Raw genomic sequence first — 10,733 nt, forward strand, 5'->3', positions numbered from 1 at the left:
ATCAAAAAGTGGTCTAAAATCTGAAAATCGCGTCACCAGCGCTATAGCGCTGTATTTGTAGCGCTAGAGCGCTATTGTCAGTGGAAAAATGCCTCAAAATCTGGTGCACTAGCGCTGTAGCGCTCTTATTGTAGCGCTGTAGCGCTACTTCCAGAATAGAACATAAATTCGTTTCGAACAGCTTGCAGCGTCAGCTCATCGTATTTTGATCATAAATTCTTCGATATAACTCCGAATTGAATGATTCAAAAAGATATGGAAAGCTAAGAAATATATCTACAACTTATATTTCTAGAAGTGTTTCAAGAAAGTGAATAAATATGGTCAAAATGCGGCTTAAAGTCTCATGTGGTCCTCTTGCAATAGTGGTTCTCCCCCACTATCGGAGGGGGTTCAACCTGATTTGCTTGTGCTCCAGTTTGGCCTATTGGAGCTCCAGGGGTGGGCTGATTAGGGACTATCCAATTTCAGGCGTATTGGGCCAACGGCCTAGCTCTGATGAGAGTTTTAATTCCGTCCTTCAACTGCCGACAGTCATTAGTGTTATGACCGATGCCGTTATGGAATTGGCAGAATTTTGAGGAATCTCTCTTCGCCCTCCAGGTCCTCAACGGTTCTGGTTTCTTCCATGGAAGGCGATTAGAATTTGCCAGAAAAATGTGCTCTCGGGTGTCTGTTAGGCTAGTGTAAGTAGTGTAGACAGGTTTGAATTTTTCCCCGGACTGATGTTTCGTCATCCCGCTCTGGTGCCCTCACCATTCCCATTCCTTTTTTCTATTCCCCCTTGGTTATTTTGGGCAACGGTTTGAGTCGTAGCTGCAACATTCATTACCGCTCCCACGGGTTGGACAGGTGTATGGCTAGTTCCTGCGACGGAAGCTCGCGCCTCCTCCAGGTTTATCCATCCTTGAGCTCGGCCCAAGAATTATTCTACGCTCTTAACTCCTTTTCTTTAGAGTTCCTTCCATAAGTCTCCCTCGACAAGGATTCCCGTCCTCAATGCCATGACCTTGGAACTGTCATCAGCATCCCTAGCTCGTGCAACAATGTTGATAAATCTGCTTAGATATGCCTTCAGTGTCTCGTCAGGTTGCTGCTTCATGTTGGCCAAAGAATCAGCCTCAACCCAAGCTGCCTGTGAAGCTTGAAATGCTTTTTTGAAATCGGAAGAAAATTTCTTCCCCGAGCTTATGGAATGCCTCTTGTATTGCTTAACTATTGCCTGGCAGGCCCGATCAGAGTTGCAGGGAACATGATACACCTTAGATCGAGCCTGACATTGTGGGCCATCATCATGGTGTTAAACATTTTGAGGTGATCTGACGGATCTCCATTTCCATCATATTTTGTAATGTGGTGCATCCTAAAACCCATAAGATATGTTGTCGCGGCAATGTTTGGAGCGAAAGACTCGAGCTCCTCGTCTGAGTCGCAATCATTCTTTTCTTTTCTAGATAAAAGTCTTTTCATTTGCTCTTCCATTAGAGCTAGTCTCTCGAGTGCTTGGTCCCTAGTCCCTAAGTTAACTGGGGGTTGTTCAACAGCTCTTGTCCTAACGTACACGTTTGACGGGGTATTGTCCCTCCCAACTCGAGCTTGGTTCGGTGAGGAATTTCCATTGTCGCGTACTATGGACGGATGTAACTCCCTGGATAGCCAAGACTGCTACACTGTGTACTTATAAAGGTTCAAGACTTGCTAATCAAGTCATTAACTTAAAAACGTGTCACTAAACATGTACGAGCTAGGGTTAAAAGGTTTTGGTCTCAAAAGTTTCACTTTATATAATTATGCAGTTATATACACGGGATCCCAAAAGAAACAGAGTTTAAAAGTTGGATTACAGACTCCCAAAAACACAAACAGCTGTCAGCCATACTAAGGCAAAATGAACAATTTCTGGGTCTCGCGTCCCTGTCTAAACCTCAACCGTGGCGGCCGAGTAGCTGGCCATGTACATTCCGCTCGCAGAGCTCTCCTAATCAAGGCTGATCAAGTTTGCCCTTGCCCTTACCTGCACCACGTAGCACCCGTGAGCCAAGACCCAGCAAGAAAACATGATGTGCAATACAAGCAGTAATAACAGATAATAAACTCACTAAGCATGAACTCTCATCATATAATCCACATCAATCATTCACCATATATTCAGAATCATGGATACAATCAAAAACTTATAACATTCATATCACATAATAATCAGGGCCGACAACTTAGGCCGCACCCTCTGTTTATCCCACTGACTCCGGCCCGCTTAAACCGAGCTCAGTGCATATTAAGCTGTCCTCGGCTACCAGTGGCCAAGCCGTGCGCTAGTGTAACCCTTGGCACTCTTAGGCCTTTCTTTCACTAAATAGCTTGCATGGCATAATACCATCTTTTCAAGCATACACAATAGGGAACCCTTAGTCCCATTACAAAAATTCAACAAGGTGCAGTTTTCTAACCTTTGATCTTTGCGGTTTCGGATTACGAGCAACGCTCCTCAAGCACGATTCGTTCCCGAGCCTAAGCTTTTATCACCTAGTCACAACCAAGGTATAGGGTTTGCATTAATATTCATATAAGGGTTTCTGGATACAAAACTATCTTCCGGGAATCCGAATTCCACCAAGCATTGTGGTGAAATCGATCCCAAGCATTCTTGACCACATTCCCATGCCTAAGATCCCCAAATGTTCAAGTGTGCACCCAAGGGCTGCGGCCCTTGAAGCTTAGCCGCGGCCCTACCCTCAAAACAGAACCAAGGGCAAGCCTGAAAGAAGACACGCGCCGCGGCCCTTGCCTTGGGCGCCACAGCGCTCACCCTTGGCCGAGCCCTCCTGGCTCTTCTTCATCCTAGGGCCGCAGTGCTCTAGGATAGAGTCGCAGCCCTTCCCTTCATGCCTAGAAAACCCACCATTACCAACATCTAAACCTCATCCAAAGCCATCCCAAAGCTCCCTAATTCAAAATCCTTTAATCACAACACCTTTATCATGATTCTAACAACTCATCCCAACAGAAATACAACCCAAAAACCCACTAGAATCCCATTTCCAATTTCTGAAACTCAAGAACTACAAACACTCAAACCAGCCATTCAAACTCAAAATTAAAACCTCCAGATTACGAATTGAGACTTACCTCTTCTGCTGAACCACTTCTCCAGGCCAAAACCAAGCTAATTCCCAAGCTTTCCTCCTTAATTCTGCCCTTAAACATCAAAACCACAATTACCTCAACACCCAGCCAAAAACCAGAATTTCTAACCACAGAAAAGGCAATTCAATGCTTACCTTAGTCCTGATTAAGTTCTTGATTGATTCTTGAGCTAAACCTCTAAATCACTCCTGAATTCCTCTGAGTTCCCAGCTGAATTCCCCTAAGATTTCATTGTTTTCCTTGATAGAGAATAGAGAGTCAAGGCTGAGAATAAAGGTCAGTTTAATTTTCTATCTACTTTTTTCTATTTCTTTAGCCTAATCTTATCCCATTAAGTCAATCTTGAGGCTTGGGGTGCCGGAAACGTCCTCGAGGGCAAAATGGTAAAATTCCCCAATATTCCCGCCTAGACTTCCTAACCTCAAATATATCTCCATATATTTATTTTCATAACCCGATAGTCTAAATAACTACCCGATACCTAAAATACCCTTGACTTATCCAAAGTCAACTGTTAAGCCCCGTTGTGACTTTTCCCCACTGTTTAGCCCTAGGATTGCCTCGAGTCATGCTCTGCAGACCTACCCACATAATAATGTGGTTCTCACAATGCCATATATATATCACATATTAATACAAATATAATCATACAAGCATTCTAATCATACAATTATGCATTTAAATCAATAAAATCATTCAAATCACATTTAACCCAATAATGCCCTCCCGGCACACTAATCAAGGCCCTTGAGCCTCGTTAGCGAATTTGGGGTCGTTACAACGGACCTCCTGTAGGATCTTGGAATTTAAATATAGATGCATGCTTCCTATTATTATTCCAAACACATAATAGAAACATAGAATAACATGACATACATATGAACATCAGATTCATAAATTAACATAAACACAATGATGTAGAAACTTACTAATACGCAGCGGAACTGGAACAACTCCTTCCTTCAATCTCTCTAACCCTTGATTCCTTTCTGTAGCAGAGTATTATCAAGAGATTGAACTAGATCAGCAACACAGTCTTCCTCACCAAGCCTTTAATCAACCTAGAACTAGTGTGGCTGGTTCTCAACACTTGAGATAGAGTTCTAGAAAAGAAAAAGAGATAGTGGCTAAGAAATGATTAGAGTGTCTAGGTTTTCACTTACCCAATGAATCAACTGAGACTGACTTATCAAAACCCTAGATATCATATTCCTTATATAGAGCACTTAATGGGCTTTATTTAAATTTAAATTTTGAATTAATTAAAATAATAAACATAAAGATAAAAAGCCTTGGGCTCCCACAAATGGACTTGGGCCCAAAACCTTAATTTTGAATTTAAATCCCAATTGGGCCTAAATTCAAAACCTTCTATTTTTTTTAATTAATTAATTAAATCCTTATTCAAATTATTTAATTATAATTTGAAACTTGATTTAATTTTATTTATTTATATTGACACCAATTTATCAATATTAATAAATTTACCCAAAGATTCTCTTTTATTCTCTAAATCTCATATCTCTATAAATTTTCCAAAATTGACCTAGTCAACTATAAAAAATCCTTATTGATAATTAAATCAATTAATTGAGACATTCTAGATGATTTACTCAAAGGTGATACGGGGACCATGGAGCCGTGAAATCAAGCTCCAATAAGTTACCGTGAATTTATTTACGAATAATTTCACTACCTTATATTAATTCCTCATGACTCCACTACAGACTTGGAATTGAACTCTTGAATTCACAGAACGTATTTTCCAAACCATAAATATGTTATCCATTGTTATAACCATTATAGTTAGTCAATCATCTATTGATGACTTACTAACAAGTTGGGTGAAAATTACTTTTTTACCCCTCATCAGTATTTTATCCTTAACTCCCACTAAGTTCCTTATAAATGATATTTCCGTGAACTTAATCACAGAAATGAGATCTCAATCATTTAACCTTTTGAACAAAGCAATTAAGGAAATCATCTTTTCACTTCTCATACAGAAGTTATAGATTTCATATCTATGAATAATACTCCCACTCAATTACATTACTAAATCTCCAAGATGTACGTATGGGCTAGACCGTAGGGTAAGTTGGTAAGGAACAAGTCAAAAGATTTAAATAATATAATTAGCATAATATTATCACTCAGAAATAAGATCGACTTAATCTATCGTCAACATTGTGACATTGATTAGATTCGATAACAACGATACTTATTTATCAATCAATAATCAATATTGATAGTCCAATGTAACCAAATACATCCGATCATATCTACTTGGTCGATGCCTTGGACAAGACATCACACTCCTAATGTGTAAGTAGATCATATCGTAGATGTCCTAATCATTGAAAATCCAATGCACTGATCTAATCGTAGGACTTGTTCTTTTGAACATATAATTACAACTATAATCCACTGTGACCTAGTCACTATAATTGTAACTATCCAGATGTTCAAGATTTTATGAATGTTTGTATTAATTGAATAAACATGTAATAAAACAAGCGAACAATGCAATTGAATAAACAAAACAATTTCTACTTCTTTTATAATAACATGTTACATAAGAAATATGGTTTTATTAATGGCATAAAACCCAACAAACTCCCACTTTCCCTTTTAAAACAAATGAGACATGTTTTTCAAATCCATTCCCTCTACATGCTTCACGAAAACACTCTCAGCCAAAGTCTTGGTAAACAGATCCGCCAGATTGTCTTCCGACGCTATCTTCATCACCTTGACGTCACCCTTGGACACGTATTCCCTAATGATGTGTTATTTCCTCTCTATATGCTTTGCTCTTTTATGACTTCGAGATTCTTTCAAATTCGCTATAGCCCCATTATTGTCACAATACAATATGAGTGGTTTAACCATTCTTGGAATAACACCGAGATCCATGTAGAATGATGAGTACACCAAGACTAAAGATCCAAGTCAAGTTCCAGTTGGTCCGGTGACGAGGGCTCAAGCCAAGAGATTCAAAGAAGAACTTAACAACCTAGTCCACATAGTCCTAAAAACAAGAGGAGACCGGGGTCAACATTGAAGGAGAACAAAGACTTGTCCTACTCATCAAAGTAGACTTAGTTTAGGAGCTTGATGAGTCTTATTGTATTTTGTCATCTTGTATTTTTATTCTTTAATCACGTTTTGTTTTTATTATTTAGTCTTTGTTTATCTTGTGAAAAGTCAAACACTTGACTTGTGTGAGTCCAAGAGTCTTTTTTTTGTGATTGTTAGGTTTTTCATTAGGAAGACAAAGGGGCTTGTCTTTGATGTAATTTTCGGCTATATTAAGCCTTGTAAACGTTTGGCATGGCAGATTATGATGAAATGAAATTTGTGAGTTTTTCTTCTTGAGTTCTTGAAGAAACTATTAGAACTTATCAAGGGGTTCCTTGTGGCGTTCAACCTGACTTATCAAACGGATTCCCATCCCCGTTTGTGGCGTCTTCCTCATACCAAGGTTCGTGCTTGGCTAAGCATTGGGTCGCGGTTCTTCATTCCAATTTCGTGTGTTCTTGGTGGCTGCCATATTTGGTGTCGGGTTTCACCACAATCGTTGGTGTGGTTTGTATCATAGAACTTCTTCAGCCAGACTATTTCCTTAGCCGCTTCAGACGCAGCTATGTACTCAGCCTCCATGGTGGAATCGAAAATGGCAGACTGCTTAACGCTTCTCCAAATCACAGCTCCACCCCCAAGAGTAAACACCATTCCTGAAGTAGACTTCCTGTCATCGACATCCGTCTGAAAATCAGAATCAATGTAGCCTATCGGGTCCAGTGAACCTCCCGAATAGACCAGCATATAATCCTTTGTTCTTCGTAGATACTTCAGTATGCGCTTGACCGCTGCCCATTGTTGTCTACCAGGATTTGACTGGTACCTGCTTACAACTCCCACTGCATAGCAGATGTCCGTTCTAGTGCATAACATAGCATACATAAGACTTCCAACTACGGATGCATAGGGAATCTGTTTCATCTCTTCTTCCTCTTGAGGAGTCTGTGGAGACTGCTTCTTAGAAAGATAAACTCCATGTCGGGATGGCAACAGTCCCTTCTTCGAGTTTGTCATAGAGAAACATTCAAGTACCTTATCTATGTACACTGCTTGAGAGAGCGCCAACATCTTGTTCTTCCTATCCTGAATGATCTGGATACCGAGAACGTAACTAACTTCACCCAAATCTTTCATCTAAAATTTGGTCCCGAGCCAGTTCTTTATGTCTGATAATTTCTTGACATTATTGCCAATGAGCAAAATATCATCTACATAAAGTACCAAGAACACTTTCACATCATTTTCCCTCTGTTGGTAAACACAAGGTTCATTGACGTTCTGCTCAAAACCATAGGTCTTAATTATTTCATTAAACCTTATGTTCCAGGAGCGCGAAGCTTGTTTAAGACCATAAATGGACCTATTGAGCTTGCATACTTTCTTTTCCTGTTTAGCTACTACAAATCCTTCTGGTTGATCCATATACATTTTCTCATCAAGAAAGCCATTTAGAAATGTTGTCTTGACATCCATTTGCCAAATCTCAAAATTAAGAGCTGCAGCTATGGATAAGAGTATGCGAATGGATTTTAACATGGCCACTGGAGAGAAAGTTTCCTCATAGTCAACTCCCTCTCTTTGGGTATAACCCTTTGCCACAAGTCGAGCCTTATATGTCTCAACCTTTCCATCAGCTCCTCTTTTCTTCTTGTAGATCCACTTGCATCAAATGGGCCTAAAATCCATCGGTGCTTCTATTAGATCCCAGATGAAATTGGAGTACATGGATTCCATTTCCTGGTTCATGGCTTCGAGCCACAGATTCTTTTCATAACTAACCATTGCCTGTTTAAAGGACAATGGATCATCCTCACGAGTGTTAGTTACTACCATATTGGTTTCACCATCCATCCCGTAGCGTTCCGGGTTCTGAAAAACCCTCCCACTATGACGAGGCATCGTAACTGTCTAACTTGAACCAGCTGTCTGTTCTTCATCCACGTTCTTGTTGATTTGCATTGGTATGGGTTGAACTTTTCCTCCTGATTGCATTTCTTCCAACAGTATTTTACTCTGAGGTTTGAAGTTTTTCATGTAGTCGTTTTCTAGAAAAGTAGTGTTTGTGGAAACAAACACTTTCTTGTCAACTGGACTATAAAACAGACCACCCCGAGTGCCTTTAGGATAGCCTACAAACAAGCAAACCTCAGTTTGCGATGCTAGCTTTCCTTCCTTTTTCCTCAGGACATGAGCTGGACACCCTCAAATTCTATAATGACGTAGACTAGGTTCACGCCCATTCCATAGTTCTAGAGGTGTTTTGGAGATTGATGAGGACACCAAGACCCAAGTATCAAGTCAAGTTCCAGTTGGTCCAGTGACGAGGGCACGAGCCAAGAGATTCAAGGAAGAACTTAACAGCCTAGTCCACAAAGTCCTAAAACAAGAGGAGACCGTGGTCAACATTGAAGGAGAACAAAGACTTGTCTTACTCATCAAAGTTGACTGAGTTTAAGGAGCTTAATGAGTCTTTTTATTTTTAATCACGTTTTTTAGTCTTTGTTTATTTTGTGATAAGTCAAACATTTTACTTGTGTGAGTCCAAGAGTCCTTTTTGTCTTTAATTTTCGGTTTTTATTAGGAAGACAAAGGGTTGTCTTTAAATTTCGGTTTTCATGAGGAAGACAAAAGGCTTGTCTTTAATTTCGGTTTTCATTAGGAAGACAAAGGGGCTGTCCTTATTTTTTCGGTTTCATTAGGAAGACCAAGGGTCTTGTTTTCATGTAATTTTCGTCCTTATAAGGACTGCCAAAACAATGTGAAAAATCAGATTATGTTGAATGAAATTGTGAGTTTATTTCTTCTTGAGTTCTTGAAGAAACTTTTGAACTTATCAAGGAGATTCCTTGTGGCGTTCATCCTGACTTATCAAACGGATTCCATCCCCGTTTGTGGCGTCTTCCTCATACCAAGGTTCGTGCTTGGCTAAGCATTGGGTCGCGGTTCCATTCCAATCTCGTGTGTTCTTGGTGGCTGTTCCATATTTGGTGTCGGGTTTCGTCACACTTGTTGGCGTGGTTCGTATCAGTTGGTATCAGAGCTTAGGATCATCCAGTTTGGCCTATCCTTTTTTTTTCATTTGTGTTTCTGTTCGTATTTCAATATTAGGTTTTCTGAAAAAGAAAAAAAAAAGTCATCATCTAGTCGTGTTCTTGAGTTCTTTGTCCTTGATCTTCTTGTGAAATCAGAAACAATTATAGTTAGTTTCCTTATTTAAATCGTTTCCTTGTTGAATCGTTTCCTTGTTTCATTGCTTCATTGTTTCCATTATTTCTTTGTGAATTCCCTTGAAATCCGAAACTAGTTGATATTGCTAAGTCCGAATCTGTTTTCTTTTTATTTCCAATTCAAAAATCTGAATCTGTTTGTTGTCAAATTCAATTGTTCCCTTGCTCAATCTTTTCCTTATTTTTTTTTCTTTTCCTTGTGAAATCCCTTGAATCCGAATCTGTTTGATATTGCTAAGTCCGAATTTGTTTTGATTTCAATTCATATCTTAATCTGTTTTGATTTCTATTCATTTGTTTTCCCTTGTTCCCATTGTTTCTTGACGAAATCTGAAATTACTCTAGTGCCACGGATTGATTGTGTTATTTTCTTTACTAGTTGAGAAATCTGAGATTGTTTTGGTGCCACGAGTTGTTTGGATCTCTAATATTGGTGTTGGGGAATATTGGTTCTCTGTTATTGGGCGTGTACAGAGATTGTTTTGGAAATATGGGTTTTCACATATTGGTCTCCACAGATTGGTTTTCATGCTATAGGGAGTGTTCTTGAATCACATAATAGTTTGTTCTTGAATCTGTTTTAGTAACTCTTTGGTATTCATTTTTTTTTCTTTTCCCTTTTCAGAAATTCGTATCTGGTTTCTCAAATTTGAGAGGTAAAAAAAAAAAAAGAAAGGAAAGGAAAAAGGGAAGGGAAGGGGATCCGAGAGCAAAAAAAAAAAAAAAAATTTTTGTTCTAATCTTGTTCCTTATGGTCTAGAGGCCTTTTGACCAAAACCCCACACAAGTGTTCCAAAAATCATCATTTTTCGTCATTTTCACCAGTTTTCGTTGGTGTTCGTTTGGTTTGTTTGGTTGGATTTGCTGCTTGAATACTCCATATCACCGTTTCATTAGTTTTCAAAGAGCTTAAAGAAGGAAATAGAGTGGAAAAAAGGCAGAGGTGTAAGCTTATTTGAGGGTAAAAGCCATCATTGAGTGCAAACACGAGTGTACTTGAGTGACCATTTTCTTTGAGTGAAACACGTGAGGGAGTGCAGTGAGGTCCTTTCTATAATTGTCTAACCTTATTGTTTTGCAGATTCTCCATCATGTCACAAAATACAGAAAGAAATGCAGGCAATGACGCTCCACCACCTACAGTTCCAAATCTACAAATTGAAGCTTTAATGGGGGAGATGAGGAGGATGTTGAGGGAGGAGTGTGAGCAAATACATGAGCGGTTGGATAGGGTAGAAGAGGGGGCACAACGGAGACCAAGGAGGGGTAGGGTACACC

Source organism: Humulus lupulus, chromosome 6 (assembly GCF_963169125.1).
Source record: "Humulus lupulus chromosome 6, drHumLupu1.1, whole genome shotgun sequence".
Classification (NCBI taxonomy): Eukaryota; Viridiplantae; Streptophyta; class Magnoliopsida; order Rosales; family Cannabaceae; genus Humulus; species Humulus lupulus.